The sequence below is a fragment of the Gymnoscopelus braueri genome (genome assembly GCF_963280865.1).
Source record: "Gymnoscopelus braueri genome assembly, chromosome: 6".
Classification (NCBI taxonomy): domain Eukaryota; kingdom Metazoa; phylum Chordata; class Actinopteri; order Myctophiformes; family Myctophidae; genus Gymnoscopelus; species Gymnoscopelus braueri.
In genome coordinates this window covers 20,261,918-20,288,094 of record NC_137607.1, presented here as the reverse complement: position 1 = coordinate 20,288,094, position 26,177 = coordinate 20,261,918, and the positions used below count along the sequence as shown (strand labels likewise).

Genomic DNA, 26,177 nt, shown 5'->3' with positions numbered 1-26,177 from the left:
CCTGTTCAAGGCAGGAATTTTGGGCCATCATTCTAGCCTCATTGTTCCGTGTATGAAGGCAGAGAGACGTAATGGTGGGTAATTTTTGTACCGCCTTTGCGCCGGCAGAAGAGTCACATAGCCGAAACTAGAAAAGTGTGCTCCTCAGAGCATACAGTATCAGGGCCCGTACAATTTGAAAGTCATAGTCATAGTCACTTTGGAATGGGATCTGAGAGATCAACCTCGTACATCTTGATCACATGACCCAAGATATATAATGTGTGAGTTTTCAACAAAGTATGTAGGAGTAGCAGCAAAAAGCGTGTTTTGAAGAAAACGTAAAATGACAGAAAATGTAATCTGGAACAAATGGTTGGAGAGTAAGGATCCAAGGAATCCAGGGAAAAAAAGTCATTTTTATTGTACGACTTGTGGTTCAAGAGTTATTGGCCAAAAGGTGAAGTGGGCTATTTTAGTGCCACCATGAGGCAGACAATTTGTGTACCAAAATCTGGCTCGTGGTGGTGCTATAACAGGCCGATTTGAAGAATATTTTTTAATGGAATGCAAAAAATCACATACATACACACATTCTTTGATGGAATGGAATCCTGGAGTGCATGGGACACACTCAAATGACTGGCTGACGCTAAAAGTCCCTAGGGTAAAGACTGAACTGGGGAAAACAGCCTTTTGCGTTAGTGCCCCAACTACGTGGAATGACCTGCAGCTGAAATTTAAGATCAGTTCGCCCATAACATATGGTCAATTTAAATATTTGATTGCAGATCTACCCACAAATGTCTGTAACTGTTTTTAATTTTGTTTTTGTTCTGAATTTGTCATTGATATGAATATTGATGTTGTATTGATGTTGTACTGTGCTGTATCTCGACGACACTGCAAATGAGGGCAACCTCAATGTCTTTCGAGAATAAATAAAGGTTTGAATGAATGAAATGAACATCTTGATCAGATGACAACAGAGATAAGGTTTACCAATTTGGATGAGGTTTGGACAATATCGGTAGGAGTAGTAGCAACAACAACTGTGTTTTGCAAAGAAAATGCAAAATGGCGTAAATATTGTGAGGTGGAAATGGGCGTGGCTATTTGGGGAGTTGCTTAATGATCCAAGGAATCCAGGGGGAAACAAATCATGATTGCATGAATACAGTTCAAGAGTTGTGTGTGAAAAAGTGAATCGGCCCGTTATAGCGCCACCATGAGGCCGATTTGAAATTCTAGGGTGGAATTTATTCCTTGGCCTAGTGGGACAGTGCGTGCAAAGTTTCATGGCAATAGGACGCTGTGTCTATGATTTATGGCATTTAGTTTAAAACGGGCCAGTCCAAGTATCTTTGGAAGTCAATCTGAGCCATTCAGGATGGAATATGAAAAATGGGACAGATAAGCCTTGATCACATGGCTATAGATATGTGTACCGATTTGCTTGAGGAAAAAATCTGTGAAATTTGCCTCCTGGTGGCACTATAACAGGCCAATGTGAATATTTGGGGCATAGGTTCATCGTTGTCCTCCAGGGAGTGTGTGTGCAAAGTTTTGCACGGACATACAGTGTCTGGCTTGGGACAATGGAACTAACATATTATACTTTAATTTCCTATTTATCAATATCACAATGAAAACAGTTTTTTCAAGGTTTAATGTAAATGTTAATATAAATGTTATATTATCATAAAAATATGTGTGCGCCCACAGGGAATCGCTGGCATAGAGTGGCACTAGACGCTGATGCTGTTGTTGTCGAAACATCACGCCTTTGATTCCGCAACTCTGGCATGCCATGTACAAACACACACTTGTCTGTTTGGTTCTGTGTAAAAAGCAAAGCTGTTAATGACAGCTCTTGCTCATGCCATATTATTGCAGGATCTCTGTATATAAGTGGCTTCTACCTCTCTCCCTGTCTCTATCTGTCTCTAGCCTGTCCGTCTCACGACAGCATCACGCATAAAAAACAATGTCTGACCTACAAGCTCACAACACTGCGCGAAAGTAGCGTGTTATGAGCTTGTAGGTTTGGCTCTTTTCGACGTGCGGCACGGTCAAGCGACTAAGTATGAATCAGGCTTTTCTCTCTCGGTCTGTAGGGAGCTGACAGCTGAGTTTGGTGAGTTTTGGGACGCGTCTCTTTGTTCTCGTGTCATCCCCACTAACCAGTAGCAAAGTGGTCGTTTGAACGGGCTGACAGGTCGTGAAAATTTAATTGGTACGCAAAATGCCAGTTTTTCCCCTCTTAACTTTCGGTTTGCCATTATCAATTATTTGCCAACAACAAACAGCAGCTGTCTATGTTGCCGTTTGTTGTTCTGTGTGGGCGGGTGTGTTTGTGAGGGTCTGTGGATCTGCACGTTTTTTTGCTGTGTGTCGGCCTGTCTATGTTCAGGTGTGCACCTGTGTGTGTGTGTGTGTGTGTGTGTGTGTATGTGTGTGTGTGTGTGTCAATGGTGGAAAAAGTACTCAAATGTTTTACTAAAGTAAAAGTATCAATACTGCAATGTAGAAGTACTCTGTTACAAGTAAAAGTCCAGAATTAAAAATGTACTTGAGTAAAAGTACAAAAGTATTGGTATCAAAATGTACTTAAAGTACCAAAAGTAAAAGTACTAAAATGCTTGAAAATAGCATATCTACAAGCTCACAACGCGTCGCATCTGGGTCATTTTGTTACATGAACATGTGTATATTTAACTCTCAGAGTTAAATTAACACTCAGGATTATGTGTATCCACACCTCCCCATCCAGTCATCCCCTAAAACCCCTTAGGTGAATCCTCACACCGACCTAGGCCTCATCTCTGCAGCTGTATGCTAGATGAATCAGCACACACACACACACACACACACACACACACACACACACACACACACACACACACACACACACACACACACACACACACACACACACACACACACACACACACACACACACACACACACACACACACACACACACAATGATGTTAGCCATGCTGCAGACCTTCTGTATAGTTTAACAGGAGGGGAAACACTGACTCACTGGTTAAGGTCAGAGTTGGCTTCCTTTGCTAGATCTATGTTTTAATCCACTGGCTGTGTGTGTGTGTTTCTATCTTGGTGGGAGAGCTGCATGAGCTCAAAAAACCCCATCCTTCACCCCTGACCTCCCGTACCCGACTATGCATCATTCACACACCACGGGGGCTTAAGTTGTGGATAAGTATTAGAGGAAAATACACGTATAATGGAAAGCTTGTGCAAGCGTAGGGATGCAAATACACCGCACACATGTTTGCGTGACTACACAGATGCACGTACACACGGAGGAAGGCAACACACAAACGCACACATTCAGTCACATCATGTACGTACACACACGTTTGTATTACTACACTTGTGAGGACATCAACATTTTAGGAAGCCGATTTCATGATTGATTTATAATTTTTTTGGGGCATTTTTAGCCGCAAGTCTAAAGCCGAAAAATAGCAGATCTACAAGCTCACAACGTGTCGCGCTGCGACACGTTGTGAGCTTGTGGATCGGCTATTTTCCGGTGTTTGACATCACCGCACAACTGAGTATGAAATAGAGGAAAATCTAACCCCAACCCCCTAAACCTAACCTCTAAATGTCTGATCCTGAACCTAACCCAACCTCAATCTTTTTCTAATTGTAAACATATCTCTTAAAAAAAAAATTCAACCATAAAATAACAATTTCTCTGGTGAGGACCAAGAAAATGGTCATATTCTAGTATACTTGTGGGGACGTTTGGTCCTCACAAGTATAGTGATACCACACACACACACACACACACACACACACACACACACACACACACACACACACACACACACACACACACACACACACACACACACACACACACACACACACACACACACACACACACACACACACACACACACACACACACACAGTGTTTGAGCGGGTACTGCTGAGCCCACTGACAGTCTAAATAAATCTAGCCTAGGAGTTCATGAACTGTTCAGCGGGAGAGGAGACCGCGGTATAGAGAGGTAGAGAGAGGAGAGGGGAGTAGAGCAAAAAAGTGGGCTGTGAAAAATAAAGAGTGAGAGCAGGGGGGGAGAGAGAGAGAGAAAGTTCATGCTTTCCAATAAACAGCACCTGAAGCACCGCTATACAGTGTGTCTATGTGCTTGGCTTTTGGGCTGAGAGCCAATGAGGACACCTATATACACTTTAACCACTAGGGCCCTAATTTACCGTATGACACTGTCGCAAAGAAGTACAAAAAAATAGCTGATGTTAAGCGAGCTTGCAGATCGGCTATTTCCACTATTAAAAATTCTCATCGGTATATGCCCATATATGGGCACAAGTCGGTTGGTGGCTAATGTAAGAGGGGGTTGGGAGGTGGGGTAGGAGCAAAATGGCCACTGTGTGTGAATTCAATGTAGTCAATGAAGTGGCACCTCCAATCTCAGATGTTTTGTTGAACAAACTTTGTTAACAGCACACATTCTTTAGCCTGGCTGCTGGCAGTGCTACCAGTAGCCTACTCAACCACACCATCTCACCATATAGTAATAACCATGATAATAGGGTGACCGCACCTTTTGGGATGAAACTGCCCACTCAGCAGTTAAGGAACTGAAACAGGACAGATAATTCTGATAATTCAGAGGTTAATGGGACGGTTGAAGCCGCTGGTGTTAAACCACCCACGCCATAGTGGGAGAGTCGAGTACACAAGAGGGGGCGGAGTGTGAATTATGAATTATCAAATCAATATACCACAGATAATTGGCATGTTTGTTTTATTCTTTATTTTATTTAGGCACAACTGGTTCGGTCCGCAGCCTACACAGCTGACCTTGACTGAATATTTGTTGGCGATTCATTTACAGGCGGAGAGAGCTAATACGAGAAAATACTTTACTAGTAGCTTCTGTACAACATTTCCTATAGTTTCCCCCACCCCACTTTCCACACATTTGGTGTTCTATCACTGCCGCGAGCATATAGAAAAGCATCTGACTGAAGCTATTTTGTTTACGTTCAATGAAAGGAGCCAGAGGCGGTCTCCATTTTACGTTGATTTTGAAAGAATTGTAATAGATTGTGGCACATGAGTGAGGTGAGGAGGACCACAGGGGAAATACTGCAGGGTAAAGAGAAAATGTAAAGAAAATAATAATAAATAATACATATGTGGGTTCAGCGCAAGGGTGATCGTATAGGATCCATGGACACCAGCATAGTAAAATTCATAAATATTTGGGTTCAGCACAGGGTGATTTTATGGGATTCATAGACACACCAGCATAGTGAAATTCAAAAGCATCTTTTTAGGGATAGTAAAAAAGAGAAATGCACCCTGAAGCCTTTCTCCTTTGTTCATCACGTGTAGCTCAGCAGAGTCAAATGACAGTTTGTCAGCTCGTCTGATATCCACTTCCTGTTTGTGGCAGGCCTTTCAAGATCCGACAAGTTGAGATTGCTTCACTTTAAAACCCCACTTTCCAGTATAACGGATCTCCGTTTTAAGAGAAATCTCAATGTTCTACCTGTCAGACTCTATTATTTATTCATTCACTTACTTATTCACTTACTGTCTTTTTTTCCCCTCTTTTATTTCCAAGTTTCTGTGCTATGCTAAATCGCCAAAGCATTTCCGACCTCCAGGCACGACGCCACTCATCATCTGCGTATCATATTTTCTTGTCAGTATGTAACAGTCAAGTACCAGCGTGTGTGTGTGTGTGTGTGTGTGTGTGTGTGTGTGTGTGCGTGCGCATTTATATATCGCTTTACACACCGACGGTAGAGCAAACCATGCAAGGCGGCACTAACCTGCTCATCGGGAGCAATTGGGGGTTATAAGTGTCTTGCTCAAGGACACCTCAGCAGTAACATTGGAGGAAGCTGGGAATTGAACCTAGAAAAAGTGCTCCTCGGCCAGGTCAGGTAGGTTATTGTGGGCCAGCAATGTTCGGAATGCGCCAATCAGGATGGAATATGAAATATTGTACGGGTCCGTCTTGATCACATGACTATAGAGATAATGTGTGCCGATTTGCGTGATGTTTGGACAAAAGTTGTATGAGAAATATGATTTTTTTTGGGGGGCATAAATCGGCCTCCTGGTGGCACTATAACAGGCCCATGTGAAACATTTGGGGCAGATGTTCAGCTCTGGCATCCATGGAGTGTGTGTGCACAGTTTGGCTGCCATCAAGCTGATCACAAACGGAAGGACGGACGGACAGACAGGGTCTAAAACATAGTCTCGGCCATGCCTTTCGGCCTGGCGGAGACAACAAAGCACTGGCTACTACCAGTGGTGTAACTAAGTACATGTACTTAAGTACAATTTTGAGGATTTTTTACTTTACTGGAGTATTTCCAATGTTCTGTACTTTTACTTCTACTCCACTACAATTATTTGAAAACTTTAGTTACTCGTTACTTTGCAAATATCAATTATTATATTATAAAACATACATTAACCACTTTAGCCGTATTTTATACATAGGCTATTTGAAAATAGCCGATCTACAAGCTCACAACGCGTCGCGATGCGACGTGTTGTGAGCTTGTAGATCTGCTATTTTCAAACATTTCAGTACTTTTGCTTTTGGTACTTTAAGTATATTTTGATGCCAATACTTTCGTACTTTTACTCAAGTACATTTTGAATTCCAAACGTTTACTTGTAACAGAGTATTACAAAATTGCAGTATTACTTAGTAAAATATTTGAGTACTTTTTCCACCACTGGCTAGTACTAACAGCCTGGTAGAACATCTGCAGCAGCCTGTAAAGTGGCAACGCGTTCAGACAGACCCTAGCATGAAGCACCGGGACTCAATTCACACTCTGTCACATAGCATTTCCTGTCGCCTCGCCGCGACGATGCGACACCTAGGATCAAGCCCAAGGCACTCAGTGACTCCGTCTGTGACTATTATGGGTTGTCACACCACTAAATCGCACCGTAGAGTGGCAAGCACTACATGGCCCTGGTAGATAGGGGAGTTACAGTTCCTAAATTGTACATTTCTCCTTAAAAATGTTTTTGTCAAAGCCAACTTTGAGAGAAAACTTTATAAAATAAGCATACCAGATATAAGCAGGTGACAACATATACAGACACGTCCGACACACAACTCCACTTTCTCCCGGAACTGAGAAAGAAAGAAAAAAGTAGTACAGCAGCTGTCTTTTTTTCCCTTTTCTTTTTTCCCCAATACAGTTAGTAGTAGCCAAATATTTGTTACCCCCTCTTTTTCTCGCGTAGACGCCTGACAAAGTCAGATGCACCACGGTGGATTCGAACCCACGACATCCCATGGTGGTGGGCAGGGACTTTACCACTGTGCCACCCGAGAGCCCTAATGAAACAAGTGATGATGGGTTTAGTTGAATGGGGGAGGAGGAGCCAAGAATGCCAAGAATGGCAGAAGAGTGAACAGACGAGTGAACGAGTGTTTTGATTTGATGCAAAAAATGCACAGGACAGATGTGACAAATAACTGACATATACAAAGAAATTACAGACATAATTATGAATTTTATATAAAGGTAAAAATTGCGGAAATAGCTTTTTTTTATGTATAAAAATGGCTGTGTTCATATGTATATGAATGTGTTTGAGCATCCCATCCATCACAGTGAGACATGCACCCCAAAGCACTCACTGCCTTTCTCTGCAACCAGTGGACATACCCAATGCATCAATAAAAACTTAAGTGTTTTGCCAATTATTTTGGGGGCCCATTTGCAATATCCTCACGGCCCCCCATAGTGGGACGTGGTCCACAGGTTGAGCATCACTGTCCTATACAGTATACTACCCCCGCACATTAACAAGCATCATCCCTACAGTCCAATTCGTCTTCACATCCTTTGAACAAGTTCAGTTTGAACGCTAATCTAGTTTGCAGGTGAATAATGGCAATAATAAACATGCATTCATACATAAACCTGCAAAAACACACTCAATTTCCCATACTGTACACAGAGCCACAAACACTCCCTCCATTTCTCTCTCTCTCTCTCTCTCGGTAAAGGTCACAATAAGCTGACTGCAAAGTCCACAAGTCGCTCCAAGATAATGAAATGAAACACTCATTCTTCTCTTTCGCTGCGCATCTGCCAGACACTAGTACTGACGCATACATGCTTATGAACACACACACACACACACACGCCTAGTCAAAACAAGCCCCCCAACCCCATTATCTCATTTAGACCGGGAACGCATCTGTGTCATTTTAAAGATTTATTTTGCTATTAAACAATAGCAGATATACAAGCTCATAGAGCGGCACTTGTAGATCTGCTATTTTTCAAAAATTGTGAACATTCGTGCAAATCTTTAAAATATACACTGTAGGCCTATATATATCTTTTCTAAACAAATTTGTAACTCAAATCTTTGCTTCTGGGGATTCTACAAATATCTTCTACCTTACAGTTTTTGGAAAACACTTCATGTTAAGGACCTCCCAAAATAAAAAAAGTATTTGGCCGCGGACCCCCATCTGAAAATATTTTGTTCCAGGGACCCCCCCAGAAGCAAAGATTTGAGTTAAAAATGTATATGCATTAAAAGATGTGCACACATTTTCAAGAATTTTCAAAAATAGCAGATCGACATGCTCATAGCATGAGCTTGTAGATCTGTTTTTGAATAGCTAAAGAAATCTAAAAAATTACGTTCCAGGTGCGTTCCCGGTCTTAATGGGTTATGCAGCTCCATTATGTGCACGTGTGTGCACGTAAACAGCTATGTGCCTGTGTGCCCGGCAGCACTCACTCAAATGGGTGAAGAGTGTTCTGGGCCTCAGCTCAATTTGTCCGCTAACTAAAGGTCAAGTGAAGTGCATTTACTGAGGAAGTCGGTATTCCAGGAGCTCATTTGCCTCCCTCTCCCTCTCATCTGACCCCCCACAGCCCCACATGTTGAGGGGCAAGCAAATTAGGGGGGGGGGGTGGAGGGGGGGGGGACGGAGGGAGAGCACATCAAGTATAGGCTCCAAAAGAGAGAGAGAGATCCTTGTTTAATGCATTGAGACCGGGAACGCACGAATCTGTGTCATTTTAAGATTTATTGGGCTATTCAAAAATAGCAGATCTACAAGCTCATAGCGCAGGACAGAGTGTCGCGCTATGATCTTGTAGATCTGCTATTTTTTGCAAATCATTATATATTTTTTAAAGCAAACGTTTGTAACTGTCAAATGTCAAAATAATATGATTTTGGAAGCCGATCCCCAGCAAAATATGTTGTTCCAGGGACCCCCCAAAAGCAACATTTTGAGTTAAACATTTAGTTAAAAACAAATATATATATATATTCAAAGATTTGCACAAATGTTCAAGATTAAAAAAAAATAGCTGATCTCCAAGCTCATAGCGCGACACCGAGTGCCAGGGCTATGAGCTTGTAGCTCAAAGAAATCTAAATAGCCCAAAGAAATCTAAAATGATGCGTTCCCGATCTTAACGGATTAAAAGGCAGACACAGAGGGTAAAAAGAGATGGGAGAAGCGACGAGGTGAAGAAAGATGAGAGGGATGTATAGGGGGGGGTCAGAGGGTCGAGAGATGTCCAGAGGGAGTCAGAGAGCGAGTGAGAGATATTACCATGTAAGGTGCATGAGGAGAATGAACATTATGAGAAGCCCATCTGCATATGTTCTGAGTTTATCCAATCCTCCGAGGTACTGACCCCTTTAACCTCCCATAGTAAACATCACTGAGCTGCAGTTAGAACCACACATCCATGTCAGAGACACAGACAGGAGGAGAGGGAGACCCAATTAAGCGGAACAATCCCGTGCCCTCATGCTTTGCTAAGTGGTGACTGGCATGTTACCTTCACAAAAAGACGAGGAATTGTCACAGCAGCAGATTGGATTCTGTCAACTCATATTAACCCATTAAGACCCGGAACGCATCTGTGTCACTTTTCGATTTGAGCTAAAAAGCATTATTTAACACTTTGGCTATTCAAAAATAGCAAATATACAAGCTCATAGCGCGGCACCGAGTGCCGCGCTACGAGCTTGTAGATCTGCTTTTTTTTTTATCGTGAAAATGTGTGCAAATCTTTGAATATATATATTGTTTTGAAGCGAACATTTTTCAAATCTTTGCTTCTGGGGGTCCCTGGAACAAAATATTTTGAGATGGGTCTCAGCGGACAAATACATATAATGTTGGGGGTCCTTGACATGAAAAGGTTTGAGCACCACTGATATAGAAACATACGTTTTTCAGAATACCGTTGGGATTTAGAAGACATTTGTAGAATCGGCTTCAGGTCTTAATGGGTTAAGAAATTCTTAGATTTCTTTTCAACTTTTAGTTGATTAGGTTTTCCTCACACATTGGTCACACTCGAAAAATAAAAAAGCTGCTCTTTCAGTACAGCTAAAATTACCTCCTTAAGTGGGATTGACAAGCTATGAAAGTGTAGCACAGCGGTGGCACCTGACAAATACAAATTATTAATGTAGCAAAATGTCAGACATGTTGGTATGGTTCAGAATCCCTGCTAGCCCAGTAATTATAGCTCTCTAATTTAAGTGATTTAAAGGGATAGTTCACCCCAAAAAAAATTGTTTCTATCGATTAGTCACCCCATGGAGACTTGAATACATGGATTTCTTTTTGTTTTTGTCACATTCCTAAGCCAATAATTTGATGACCGGCAGACAGGTAGGCAGCGGTTCCGGTAGGAGACACAAAGGAGACTCTTTGTGTCTCCTACCGGAACCGCTGCCGGTCATCAAATTATTGGCTTAGGAATGCGACAAAAACTAAAAAATATCCATGTATTCAAGTCTCCATGGGGTGACTACTAATCGATAGGAAAAAAGTCATTTTGGGGGTGGACTATCCCTTTTAAGTAAGTAATTATAGCGCTCTAATCAAAGTGTATTTAGACAGAACAACAATATGGCATGTGGTATACTTTATAGAAAAATAAAAATACACAGAAAAGGAACGTTGTATGACACTTTCAAATGACACAATCACAATGTCCTCCAGAAACCGTATTATTTCAAATTGTACTTAGACAGCTGAAAATGTCTCCCAGTATGAGTATGCCTTGTGACCAAGGGGCAACCCTTCGCTGGAATTGAAGCTCACTTCCGGGTTCTCGTTCAGCCTGCTGTTCCTATTAATGGCCCGGCAGATGTCGCTATTTTACCTTCTACCGTTTGCAATACATTATAATCTCCATAGAAGTCAATGAGGTTTTGGGGGAACTTGATTGTATTACCTTTTCATAAACACTTTGTTTTCAATCGCTAGTTTGCAGTCTTTTTTAAATCATCATGATATGTGTTTAGTAAATTATGGTCCCATTAATTTTTAAATGTATGATAAAGTCGGGTATGTTTCTAGAGTTTCTATTGGTTCTACCGAGTGAAGACCCGCCCTCGCTGCGGTTGCAGCCAATAGCATTAATTTCCGGTTGCATTTCGGACCGGATATAGAAAGATGGCGGATTTGAAATCGCTGAAAAATTAGGCTTTAATTACGGTCTATAGAAACCAATGGTGTAACGTTGTCCATATTTTTTTTACGGCCTATGCTTGTGACCCTGAAACCAAGCCAGAACTTCCATAACTCTAAATCTCATTGCTACTTTGGTCGGATCATTTATTGACAATTTATTAAAAAAAATAACACTTTAAAACATGGATACGTGGATAAACACAAAAAGCCTACGGCTTGTTTCCACTGCAGTCCATACTGTACTTGAATGTGTAAAATTGCACTCATGGAATGAATCGCACTAAAAGTAACCTGGCCAAGTAAACAAACCCTCAACACAATAGATGACATTTTTGTCCTTGCAGCGTACCCGTAAAGCGTGTGGTAATGCGGTCAGAGGTTAGAGAGAAGTACGATAGACTAAATGGTTAGACCACTTAATAAACACTTTGTTCTGGAAATGGAATGAGGACTACCCATTTCTCCACAACGGTCCTCATCCTTATTGCAAACCGGTAGAAGTGGCTCAGGAAGTACAGTGGCTTTTTCTATCCCCATGCAGCTGCCTTTTGGCTTTGTGTCAGTGTCCTTGAGCAAGACACTAAACCCCTAACAGGCTCCTGGCGACCAGCAGGTTGGCGCTTTGCATGGTTGCCTTCACACCGTCAGTGTGAAGGCAACCAAGTAAAAGTCCGGAATGTAAAATTTACTTGAGTAAAAGTACAAAAGTATTGGTATCAAAATGTAATTAAAGTACCAAAAGTAAAAGTACTAAAAGGTTTGAAAATAGCAGATCTACAAGCTCACAACGTGATGCGACGCGTTGTGAGCTTGTAGATCGGTTATTTTCCAAATAGCCTATGTATAAAATAGGGCTAAAGTGGTTAATGTATGTTTTATAATAAAATCTGCAAACTAACTAGTAACTAAAGTTTTCAAATAATTGTAGTGGAGTAAAAGTACAATATTTGCCTGAGTAAAAGTACTGACAACTGTAAATACTCCAGTAAAGTAAAAGTACCTCAAAATTGTACTTAAGTACAGTACTTGAGTAAATGTACTTTACACCACTGGTCTGGGCACATGCAGTACTCAGCTGCCCTTAGATCTTGAAGTCACCATTATTGTCTCCGCCGGAGGCGGAGAGTATGTTTTCGCTTCGTCCCGCTGTGTGTTCACCTCCCTCCTAGCCAAGCTAACATTGGTCAAGCTCCACGTGACACGTGTCAATATGTTGACACCAATGCCTTTGATTGGCTAGAGAGACGCATGACGAAATAAAATCCTATAAATAGGTGTGTCACTTCAAAAAGCCATTTATGTTTTTGAAGTGAGGTAAGACAGGATCAATCAGTCTTGATTGGAACAGTACCTTCCAGTACAAATCACCTGTCCGTGCGTGTGTGTGTCCCTCTGAGAACACCTAACATTGGTCAAGCAAAGGCGCAGAAGGCCAAAGCTAAGAAAGCATACTCATCTACAACAGTAACACAGAAGAGGACTATAGAGTTGAATTGATCCCACAACAAGGCCGAAGTCTTAATACTGTAACAATTGGCCACCTTGATCAAATACATTATGTAGCACTAGAGAAAACTGACATAGATCAAACACACCAATCAACTGCTGAAACTGTTCAAGACAATGAAGATGAAGAAGACAGACAAGCATTTGAACAAACCAGTCAATTACGACGACTCCCATATGACACATTGCTTCAAGAAGAATTTTTTTTAGATGCAGACACTACATATTCAGTCGCCCCTGCAGAACACCAAAAACCACGCGCATTCTACCAAGACGACCCGTTCTACCAAGACGACCCGTGCTATTAAAATAGCACGGGTCTGCTGGCGGAGACTTGTGCTCCGAGGAGCACATTTTCTAGTTTATACTGTTTTAATAATTATCTCTCAGGTAAATGCCAAGAAGAAAAAGACATGGACAGGACACACATATCCACAAGCAGGGCCTTAAGATATCAGTTTGCCTTTGTGCAGGGATGAGTAGTCAGGGCTGCCCTTATCAATGCCCGATGATAATAAAGAAGGTGGGAAGCTTTTCTCTCACACAGAGAGGCTGATAACAAAGAATGTTCTGGACCGTCTGAGATACAGGGCTTGCAACCCCTCTCCTCTTGCCCTCCACTCCTCCTTTCGTCTGTTCCTTTTGTTGTTTGAGAGACACGCGAGATTGTATTTCAGAGGACAAGGCCAGCACAAGACAGGTGATACTGCATGAGCTCCCAGGTAAGGAAGGTCATGTTGTATATGAGAGAGCGAGAGAGCGAGCGCGCGCGTGAGAGAGAGAGAAATTAAACAATGACTATCTTTCACAGTTTTATAAGATCCAATAATACGGGTAAACATTCAATATATTTTCTAATCAGACTAAGTATAAGCCTTTTTATTTTTCCACACCATTTGAGTTAAGTGTCTATTTTTTTCTTTAGCCCTATTAGCATTTTATATTGAATGCAAGTCAGCCAGCCAGCAGCAAACAGCACTCCATTCAGTGATTAATAACAATGCTATCGGAACGATATTGATTCACTGCAGCGACAACATAGAAAGTGTAATACCCATTTAACAGGTAACTGGTGGAGAGAAATAAATAACTCTAATAAAAAAATTGTGAAGGTGTCCCCTTCAGCTGCCTGTATTTCAACTTTCACTGGGTATGATTGGTGTAACTATGAGGGTCAGACTGGTCAGGTGCAAATAGCAACAAGGCAACCTGGCACTCAAGATTAGGAGGTGAAAACACACACACACACACACACACACACACACACACAACCCCCCCCCCCCCCCCTGTTCATATTTGCTAGCCAGCCTGCCTCTTGCATGGCAATTTGGTTGAACTTCTTGGGCCTCTCAGGCAGCCTGCAACGTTGTTTTGGTCTGATGGGCTCGTTCTGGTATGTCAACAATATTAGATAGCAGGTTAACCTCATTGCCACACGGATTTGTTGTTATAAACGTTGTGCATACATGTCACCACAACCCTGGTTGCCCAGGAAACGGAGCAAGTCGAGACACAACTGACGGCTGACTTGATGACGAAAGGCATAACCCCACGTTATGTGTATAAAACTCTGTATCTCTGTTGTTACGTCAGAGAAATATATCTGGAACCATGCTTTTCTGACACTTGTAAGATCTCTTCTCTGGAATAAACCCAAATATTATTATAAGAAGAAGTTTCCTCTGTTTATTGATGTAATTAAGTCACATCTGACCGATAGATTTGGACCGGTATTTAGCTCAGGAACTGATGCAATGAATTAGGGCTGGGTAATGCACTGATTTTATATCGATATTGTGACATGAGACTAGAAATCGTCTAGGATTTTGGATATAGTAATATGATATGGCATAAGTGTCGTCTTGTCCTAGCTTTAATCAATGAAGCCTTATTTCTATAGTTTCAGAAATTGTAGAAAATGTATATTATATTATTATCGCTATTATTAGGCATGTAACGATTTATCGTAAATCGATTTAATACAAAACATATCGCACTGCAAACAGCAAAGGGCGCGTAAAAAATACAGGATCTTTTTAAGAGAATTGATTAAAAAAAATTCTGTAATTTGCTACTGTATTGAAAAGATAAGAGAAAACACAGTATTGTAAAAAAAAAAAAAAAAGAAGAAGAAAACACTGGATTTGTGTAAGAGAAATAATTTAAAATAATCTTTTTTTTCAATAATTTGTCTGGAAAATAAATCAAATCAGATCGTGAGTTGAGTGAATCGTTACATGCCTAGATATTATCGTCACAATACTGATAGAGGTATTTTGTCATCTGCTGATAAAAATCAGCATGCTCACTTGCTGCAGCACACGAGTCACGACACAATTGCCACGTGAAATGAGGCAGCCAAACGATGGCAGCACATGTTCTTTATCACGTGGACCCCCGGCCCTCAACGTTCCTCTCCTTGGGAGCAGACAGACTACTTGAGCATGCAAAGGATTCCATAACTGATACACTTGGATAGAAGGAAATATCCTCGACGTGCTAATATGATGTGGCAGAAAGTACATCTGCACTCACAAACCATAACGGGTAGCATAGATCCTTGAACTCCGTGCAGTTCAGAATGAATAAGAACTGGACAGTGTGTAGAAAAAGTCTAGACAAGGTGACCATATGGGGTTCTACACTGTGAAGTCCCACGTGTCAATTTAACCCGTTAAATTATAATATTTGGCTATTCAAAAATAGCAGATCTACAAGCTCATAGCGCGGCACTATGAGCTTGTATATCTGCTATTTTCGTGAAAATGTGTGCACATATTTGAATATATATATATGTCACAGTACGTTTGGAGAACCAGTACGATTGAAGACAGAGCGCTCGTTTTTAGGCACGGGGCTCCTTCGGGGCGAGGCGGGGCTTTTCGAGACAGGGTTTATTAGCGAGGCTCGCGAGGAGGAGAAGGAGGACGCGGCGCTGCGAGGGGGTTTATTACGCGAGGCTCGCGAGGAAGAGGAGCCTCCTCCTCCTCGCGTAATAAACCGTCCTCCTTCTCTCCTTCTCCTCCTCCTCCTCCGAGGAGGAGGAGAAGGAGAACGCGGAGAGGCGGGGCTTTGATGCGCCGACGCAGACCTGTCTTTTGTTGTTCCCCCCCACATAGCAACCAGGACACTACGCTAGGGGAACCATAATATCTATGAGGGGAACGCTGAACACGCGTTCACACGCACACGCTTGTCCATGACGGAGGCGCGCCGTCTAGTAGAGCTTGAGGCCGAGGAAGCGCGCCCTCGCGCCTCCAGGCGCGAGTGCCCGCGCTGACCGGCCGATGCTCTACTAGACGACTCAGCGCCGTTTGAGTTGTAAACCGATAGGGACAGAATAGTTCTTTTCATGGATCACTGTGTGTGTGTGTGTGTGTGTGTGTGTGTGTGTGTGTGTGTGTGTGTGTGTGTGTGTGTGTGTGTGTGTGTGTGTGTGTCAGGGAGAAAGTAAAACAAAAGCCAGAACACAATAAAAGTATCTAAACAGTCCTGCTTTCAATAAACCAAAAAAAGCATGAGCGCGTGCGCGTGTGTGTGCGCTTGTGTGTGTGTGTGTGTGTGTGTGTGTGTGTGTGTGTGTGTGTGTGTGTGTGTGTGTGTGTGTGTGTGTGTGTGTGTGTGTGTGTGGCCATATATGTTTGCGCACAAGCCTGGCTTGTGGCTCCCTCTAGTGCTGGGTGGGTGGTAAAAACGAGTGCGCTTTCTTCAATCGTACTGGTTCTCCAATCATACTGTAACATATATACATATAGAATTTTTTTACTCAAATCTTTGCTTCTGCATGGGGGTCCCTGGAACAAAATATTTTGACATGGGAGTCCGTGGCTAAATACATTTTGGGTGGTCCTTGACAAGAAAAAGTTTGAAAACCACCGATATTAAAGCATTTGTAGAATCCCCAGAAGCAAAGATTTTAGTTTTTAAAAAATTGCTTTAACACATCGGGTGCCAAACACGGTCTGAACCGTGTTTGCGCAGAGTAGCGGTCCGGTGCCGAACACGGTCCAGACCGTGAAATATGTCTTTTTGTTTTTTTCGTTTTTCTCCACACGGGCGGGGCTAGAGCAGCTCTGGGAGTACCCATTGTGATCTTGAGAAGGATAGGCCAGATAGATCACCGGAAAAACAAAAACATGGCTGCCATCCACTTCCTGTCTATTTCCTTCTTTAAAACACCTATATCTCCGAATCTGTTTCCGGTGGGGAAAACCGGTCATGCGCGATGCGCGATCCCCCCCCATTGTAACTCGCGAGTGAAATGTTATCGTTCCAGGCTGTAGCCAGGGTCATCGCGCAACATGAATGGATGTTTTTTTTTACATGGATTTGCTCCTCGTGGAGTCTAGAGCTTTAAACAGCAAAGCGCAGTCAATGGGGAGAATGCTGGCACCCAACGTAAGTTGTTATGAAAAAATGCTGGCACCCAATGTGTTAAAAAACATTTATTCAAAGATTTGCACACATGTTCATGATTTTTCAAAAGCAATCAAAATGCAGATCTACAAGCTTGTAGTGTAGCACTGAGTGCCGTGCTATGAGCTTTTAGATCTTTTTGAATAGCCCAAATTCATTCTCTCCCTCTCTCTCTCTCCCTCCCTCCCTCCCGGGGAAATGTATGCAGCTTGGAGACCTGGGAGGCATCAACATGGTGACAGCTAGATTTTGTAAGCAATGCATAGTTACACTACAGCAATACAATTCTAGACAACACTGGACACAATTCACACAATCACACACAAGTAGCAAAACACCTTAGATCCTTGGCTAAATTAAACAATTCATGCAAAAGTAATTTATAAAGCCTCAATTGTGTCACCGTATGGCACACACACATTCATTCTTCCAGTTTTATTGAAGGGACACGTACACTAACCAAATTTTTTAAAATAGGTATTACACCTGACTGGCAAGTTTACAATTAAGCGTTTAGTCTGTACAGCTAAAGCTGGAGTGTGGGGAAATCTGACATGGGAGATGACCTCAAGAGGCAGCTGTCTTTATGAGGCCTAGACATGGACACAAGCAGTACAGCAGGAAAATACACAAGAATGCTACGAATGATGATAGTGTCACATGGACGGACCACATCAGAAATATAGACCTCTAAGGGCATCTCCCATGAGTCAATGACAAGGTCACAGTAGAGCCCTGCAGGCCCGTCGGGACCCGACCAGGGCCCGGCCCGCTAATAAGGGCAGGGCTTAGGGCCGTTTCTGTGTTTGACCATCCAGCTCACAGACACCATTATATTAATAAGGTAAACCTTTTGCGCAGTGAATGTCACCCTAGACCAGGGGTTCTCAAACTTTTTTGTTTGAGAACGACCCCATATTATATATTTTTTGGCGACCCCATCGCCCCCGAATCAGCATGTGTGCTAGCCTCCTAGCCTTCAGCTGCTGCACGCTGATAGTAGTAGTAGTCACGTGACAGCAACACAACACACACAGCAGCCCACACACCAAAAGCCACACATACAGTTGTTGAACGATGGACAGCCAGAAGATAAAGGAAAAGTTGTCTTGCGCCTTAACACATTGATTGCCTAGATCGAATATATGCGTTCTTTTAACACATACAGTGCCAAGATCGCATCGATGCGTTCTTTCAAATCCATCGCTTGAGTGCCAGGATTCCAAAGAACGCATTGATGCGTTGTTTTGAATTTTCATTGTTTAATCTGTGATCGCACGGCTGTGTTTATTTCTCATCAACACTTTCGTTTTCCACTTACGTCACACTCACCCGGAGCCGGATGTAAAAAAAAAAATTCATTTCCGGGTCACGTTGTTTTTCTCCGGTGATTTTCGGCCAGAATAAGGAAAAACACGTTTTTTCACACGGTATAACAAACGAACGGACAGCTCAACTTCTATTTTCTTTGGTCCGGGTGACTAACAGTCATCGTCGTAGTGTATCACATCGTTTTCAGGCCGATCAGCGGGCCGGGAATTGTCGAAAACGTCACATCCTTTGAATTTGTTTGGATGTGCTGCTCTCTACTGGTGGAACAATCGTAGGTGCTTGACAACACAATCAGAGAATGTATTTGAATGAAAAATTACAAAACAAAAAAAATAAAAAACACGCAAATTGCTGGCACAGGGGTGAGTACATTATGAATAAACTCTGGCAATGTGTTAAATCCATCACTTTATTGCCTAGATTGAGTATGTGTTCTTTCCTTTTTTGGGGAAAATTCCACAAGGGGCGACCTAACACAGCTTTGGAATGATCGATCGTCTCAGAAGAAAAATGTGGATGTGACATCATTCCAAAAAACGTCACTTCCACCCGCCCCAATGATGGGATTTTCAGAAAAACAGCTGTAACTAAGTTTTACACAATGTCGGTTCCACTGCGTTTCAAATATCATCGGATTGAGGTAATTATACGCCGGCACGGGGATAGAAAACTATGTTTAATATCTTGGCAATCAATGTGTTAATAGCTACCTAATATTTTAGTAACATTTGATAAAACTAGTACTAGTAGTAGTAGTAGTAGTAAAAAGTACTTTTTAGTGTGATGTGGGTTTGTTTTTATCAGAGCGCGACAGCACAGCTGAGAGTGCAGCTGCTGCACACACCAGTGAAAGCGCACGCTAAAAAATAATTAATAATAACAAATAAATGAAAAGGTGTCTGGCTTCGGGCCGGGTTCGAGCTGTAAAATTGCAGCACCTATAGGGCCAGGGGCAGGGCTGGATTCCATGGGCCAGGGCTGTGCCCATATTTTCGGCCCGTGCAGGGCTCTAGGTCAGAGTGAGAAGGATAAGGCTTGCTAGGCACTGTGTCAGGTGGCAAACAAACTGACACTGAGAGCCAACCCAAGGTACAGCTAGGAAGGGAAAGAGGCGCACCGCAGAGCTCAAGACTCTGATGCTAGAAAGGAGGGTGTTGGCTAGTCTACACTCTTGCATCGCATTTGATCAATTGGTTCTTAGGTGTGGTATTTTGAATGGCAGTGATTTGAAATAGCAAAGAAGTGGCATCAAGTCGTTGCACTGTGTGTAGTGTTTTGCAATTGTAAAGGTCCTTACACACCGGGGCGATTTTTTCGTGCGAATAATACGCATTTTTTTAAAACCTTATAAAGTCAATGCAAGCGTACATGGCGCGAAAAAGCGGAAAAGCGAAGCGAAAAAGCGTCTTTTAATTATTCGGAACGAGTCCGAATTTTGCGTATATTCGCCACATTCGCCGGTGTGTAAGGACCTTAAGGCTGAGAATGTGCTTATAATTGTGCAGATTTGGGCTGAGGTTTTGCTCCTTGAGTGTCAGGTTTCACTAACTTTAAAAAACTAACATACTTTTTGAGAGAAAGAAAGAAGGCAGCTCCTCTTCCCTGTATTAACGTAAATTTGCAGCGTGGGCAATATGGGACCTGCTGATAACCCTACTGTGATCAACACCACTACTGACCATGCCATGTAAGCGTATAGATTTAAGGCTATACTATGTAACTCTTGTGAATACAATAAAACATATGTGCAGATTTAAATAATCAAATAAGCTTGCATTGCCTGATTGCCCTATTGTGCTATACAAATACGCCTACTGTAAGCTCTATAGGTAACAATTTAACATAATTGTTAGGTACTTATCATGGTCATCATTTCCATAGTGATCTCAGCAGCAGATCAACATTGTTTGCATACACCCACACACACTGACTGTAACTGTAGATTTGTACAGTATCATGGCTCTGCTGATGCCTGCAGCTACAACACCGGTTACAATAATACAGGCAGCTTTGTGTGTGTGTGTGTGTGTGTGTGTGTGTGTGTGTGTGTGTGTGTGTGTGTGTGTGTGTGTGTGTGTTTTCCCTGACACCCAGTGATTAAGAAAACGCAAGACACACCCACACAATGTAGGCAGTATTGTGCTCACACTTTCCCTCTTATAACTCCCTCCCTCTGACAAACTTTCTCCCACTTCTCTCTTGCTCCCTCTCTACCCTCGATTCTTCTCACCCTCTCCCATCTCTCCTCCACCCCTCCCCTCCCCTTCCCTCCCCCTCGTCACTGCTTCTGTTAGTGAATGTCATTAAGCATTGAGGAGGTGTTCTCTGGAGGAAGAGGCGGTGACAAAACAGCAAGACACACACAGAACGCACGCAGCAACACAGCAACGTGGTAACAGAGCCCTAGTGTGGGCTATCAAGCTCACTGCAAGACAACAAACTGAACCATTGGTTCTCAAAGTGGGGTCCTTGGGGGGGTACCAGGGGGTTCCCAGCAAAATCAGTTAATAAAGTGTCACAATCATTTTAACCACACTATCCATATTTTTTATACTTTGGCTATTCAAAAATAGCAGATCTGCAAGCTCATAGCGTGGCACTGAGTGCCCGCACTATGAGCTTGTAGATCTGCTAATCTCGAAAATGTGTGCAAATCTTTAAATCTTTTTTTTTTAAGGCAAACATTTTTGAACTAAAATCTTTGCTTCTGGGGGGTCCCTGGCACAATATATTTTTCAGGTGGGGGTCCGCGGCCAAATACATATCAATTTGGGGGTCCTTGCACGAAAAAGTTTGAGAACCACTTACTAAACCCCTCAATTCGGGAACGCAGAGTGCATGCATTATACACCGTGCACTGCTCGCACAAGCACACACACACACACACACACACACACACACACACACACACAGTGGAGAAACCGCAGTACAATGACTTGGGAAATGTCAAAACAGTTACCTTGTGAGGTTTCGCTGGCTAGGTGCCTCTCGCGTCTCCCATTCAGGTGCTTCCTTTCTAGCCTCCTCTACTCAATTGGAAGGGAATAAATACCCGGTTAAATGGCTCCCCCTGTATTCTGTTGCTGCCGTCGACTCCTCTCCCCAGACTAGCTGTGTTACTGGAGAGAGCACAGGACACCTGCCTGCTTGTTTACCTGACTAACTGCCTACCTGCTGCAAAGCCTGAGTACCTTGCTTACTTGTGTCAACTACCTTGGCTGTTTGCCATACTCGTGTTGCTAACTGGCTGTGTGTGTGTCTCTGCCTCTTCACCTGTTTAACTGCCTGCCTCCATGGTTACTTTCCCAGCCGCTCTAGTTATTTATGCATGAACTGCTATAACTGTGTGCCTGCCCCTTAAACTACATGTGTCCTTGAATCCTTCCTTGTGTACTGTCACATTAGCATAGCCCTTCCTCCTTTCTCACCTGCATGCACTCATCTAACCTGTTCTACAGTGCAAGCCTGTTTGTGTGTGTGCAATGCATGTATAGGCCTTTGTCCCCTCTGTACGTACGGGGGTGTGTGTGTGTGCGTGTGCGTGTGCGTGTGCGTGTGCGTGTGTGTGTGTGTGTACTCCTTATGACTGTACCGCAATGCTACAGAGACACCCATGTACAGCAACCTTTTCATGTCAAGGACCCCCGAATTGACACTTATTAGCCTGCGGACCCCCATTTGAAAAGATATGCAGGGACCCCCCATAAGAGAAGATTTTTACGGCTCTAGCAGTGATTTTCAACCATTTTAATTTCAAGAACCCCCAGTTTGACATGCATTAGGGCTACGGACGGCCGTTGAATGGCATTTCTATCTCCGGGACCCCAATTTATATTGTAAAATCAATGTTAATTTAAGTCAGTGAGTGTACAAATGGAACCAAATGGACCTGTCAGGGTCCATTTGTACACTCTCAGAGATACAGACCCAAGAGGGTCCATTTGGTTCCCATCTATCTATCATTTCGCTGGGGACCCCCTGGAACTCCCTCAAGGACCCCTGGGGGTCCCCGGACCCCACTTTGAGAACCACTGATGTACAGTACCTGTCATAACTACATCAATAACGTAAAAGACACACACAAAGGCACAACGCCAGCTCCACTGATCTTGTTCAACCCAGATTCGGCACAAACAAGTTTTACTGCTATGCCACCAACATGTGTATTGCCAACAGACATCAAAAAGTGTGACTCCTTACCCTCCTTCTAACCGCCATGAAAGAGCACCTGTCTGCAATTTGTAATTAGTCCCTATAAGTATAAACTTAACACCAGAAATGACCCACCCACCCTGCCCCCCTGTTTACTGTAAATATACGTTTTTATTGCTACTAGTGGTGATGTCTTGTTATATTATTGTACTGTACGTCTTTAAATGTCTCGATTAATTGAATACACAGGACCACAATTGGAAACGAGCCCTTTTTTTTAGCACCATTGTATAATCGTACCACTGTACTATTTGCAAACTGTTAAGTATTCAATCAATCAATTCACATTGGCCAGGGTCTCACCTGCCATAGCCACTGGCAGATACACACACTTCTCCGTTACATATGCTCATCGACCACACACACACACAGCACACACGCGCGCGCATCCTCTCTACCCACGAAGCTACGGCTGCCCGCAAGAAGTGCATTCAGTGGCATCATATTAGGCCACATTATTATGTCTATTATGTTGTTGGGAACTAGGTCAAGAGGCGCTCCCTCTGGTGTTATGCCCATGGGCATCGTTCACTCTAGAGTAGTTAGAACAGGTAAAGAGTGCATTGACGTCCAATTAACCCTACATGTACTTCTGACAATGAATAGTAAAAAGAACAACATATGCACTTCCCAGAAACTAGTTAGCTTCATTGTTTCAGTACTGATTCAATCCAATGGCTGCTAGCTACTGCTGAGCAAGAGCTAATATTTACGCTTCCAAATCACTGTTTGGTTTCAGTCAGGAATGTTAACAATGGCAGCATGACATAATTGGGGTTTTTACTTGAATTTAAATGATAAATGGATGGTTATTATATGCAAAATCAGCCTAACTTTTGTCTGCGATACAAGCTGCTACAAACTAATTGCCCCTAGTGGGGATTAACAAAGTTGTTTGAAGTTTGAAAGTTTGAACGTCCCTTACGCCCATGAGCAACTCCCAGAGTTATTCATATCACATGATTTAAAACAAAAACACAGTAAAACACTAAATCACAAGATACAGTACATATGTATTATATAATTTCTGAAAAGGTGATATTTTTTACATAGGTTTTCATCCGTAAAATTGTAATTCTACACATAAAATAAAGCAATACATTCAGCATTGTTATCCTGCAAACCCATACTACAGTATGTAAAGAGACATAGAATTTTAAAAAATCACATTCCCCTCCATCGCTTAGCTTATCTCTAAAAGAGGTTGCTGTGTGTTTGTTGAGGTATTAAAGTAATACAACCACTCTAAGAATTCTCTGGGGATTCATAATTCCTTCTATCGCCACCTGGGTTATTTCATTTTTACACACTGTACCATCATACTCCTCTCAAACTATAGACCTTTTCAATGGAATTGTGTTACATGGGGACAGATTGGGTCCAAGTTTACTTTAGATGAGCTACTGATATTAACCCATTAAGTCCAGGAACGCATCTGTGTCATTTTTTTATTTATTTGGCTATTCAAAAATAGCTCTACAAGTTCATAGCTCGGCACCGAGTGGCGGGCTATGAGCTTGTAGATCTGCCATTTTCTTTATCGGGAAATGTGTGAAAATCTTTGAATACATATCTACATTTTTAGCTCAAATCCTTGTTTCTGGGGGGTCACTGGACAAAATATTTTCAGATGGGGGTCCGCGGCCAAATGCATATCAGTTTGGGGGTCCTTGACATGAAAAAGTTTGAGAACCACTGATATATTTATAGAAACAAACGTTTAAAAAAAGAAAAACTGTTAGGATTTAGAAGACATTTGTAGAATCCCCCAGAAGAAAAGATTTGAGTTAAAATGTTCGTTTAAATTTTTTTCATGATTTTCTTTAATAGCCAAAGAAATGTTAAAATGTGTTCCCGGTCTTAATGGTTTAAAAACACTGCAACAGGAAATAAACTTGGACCCATTTAAAAATGTTTATGTTTAGCAGTGTAAAAAGGTCTATACTCTCACTGGCTGTTTACAATGCACTTGTTAATGCTCAGATGTTTAGGTGCAATCTGATTGTTGAACATTAAGTTGCACATAAACATTATGGCCTCAGCCTCCATCCTGCTTTTTCACCGACTTTATATTGTGTTCCACAGCAGGAACATAACCACCTAAACCCTGTGGACCCTGTAGTCAGTGGTGCAAAGTAACTAAGTACATTTACTCAAGTATTGTACTTAAGTACAGTTTTGAGATATTATTTACTTTACCAGAGTAGTTCCAATTTTCAGTACTTCTACTGCACTACATCTCGGGAGGCAAATATTGTACTTTTACTGCACAATTTTTTTTTGACAACTTCAGTTACTTTGTAGATTTGGATTATTATTACAAAACATACAATAACCACTTCAGCCCTTTATACATTTCGCCCATTTGAAAATCGCAGACCTACAAGCTCACAATGTGTCGCACCGCGAAGCATTGTGAGCTTGTAGATCTGCTATTTTCAAATATTTTTTATATATTTCATACATTTGAAAACTTGAAATGGGGCATTCTGCATAATGAGTACTTTCTACTTTTGGTACTTTAAGTACATTTTGATACCAACACTTTTACTACTTTTACTCAAGTATATTTTGAATTCCTACCACATTGATACTTTAAGTAAAAAAAAATAGTACTTTTTCCACCACTGCCTGTAGTAAACAGGACCCGAGTTGGCACCGTACTCGGATCACTTTTCTTATCTATACCAAATCTGATCTATATCAAAAAAATAACCAATATATAAGCTTTATGACACGTTGTGAGCTTGTAGATCAGCTGTTTTTGTCTGAAGTTCCCCCCCAGAATATGGATACCGGGATTCAAGTGGTAATGAGGCATTAAGAAAAGCTGGAATGAGAGCTATAGGAAGACAGACATGACTTCATGGTTATACATCATTTCACTTCATACCCGTTTGTTTCACCACAAATTATTGTTGCTGTCGGGTAGAAACCTTGTAATGTCCAAAACCTTTCATTTATTATTATTTTAAAAACATTTTTAAAATAGTGAAAATAGCTGATCTACAAGCTCACAGCATGTTGCATCGCGTCGCGTTGTGAGCTTGAAGATCGGTTGAAAGGGGTAACCTATGCATTCTATATTTGGTCCTATATTATAGGACCAAAAATAAAAACACATTTTGTTCCCCACATTCTTCCACTCTACCTCAAATGTCTTCGCGGGAAATAGCTATCTATAACTAGGCCTGCCTATTA

The 26,177-nt window shown here is 42.1% G+C and overlaps 1 protein-coding gene across 2 annotated transcripts in view; it reads right to left on the bottom strand.

Annotated features, from left to right (window-relative positions):
* The window catches only part of naaladl2 (N-acetylated alpha-linked acidic dipeptidase like 2), a 482,128-nt gene extending 460,177 nt beyond the window's left edge, over positions 1-21,951 (bottom strand). For both annotated transcript variants that reach the window (XM_080429707.1, XM_080429708.1), the window contains exon 1: positions 21,724-21,951. The gene's annotated coding sequence lies outside the window, so the exon portion shown is untranslated. The remainder of the gene's footprint in view (positions 1-21,723) is intronic.
* Positions 21,952-26,177: the final 4,226 nt, after the last annotated feature.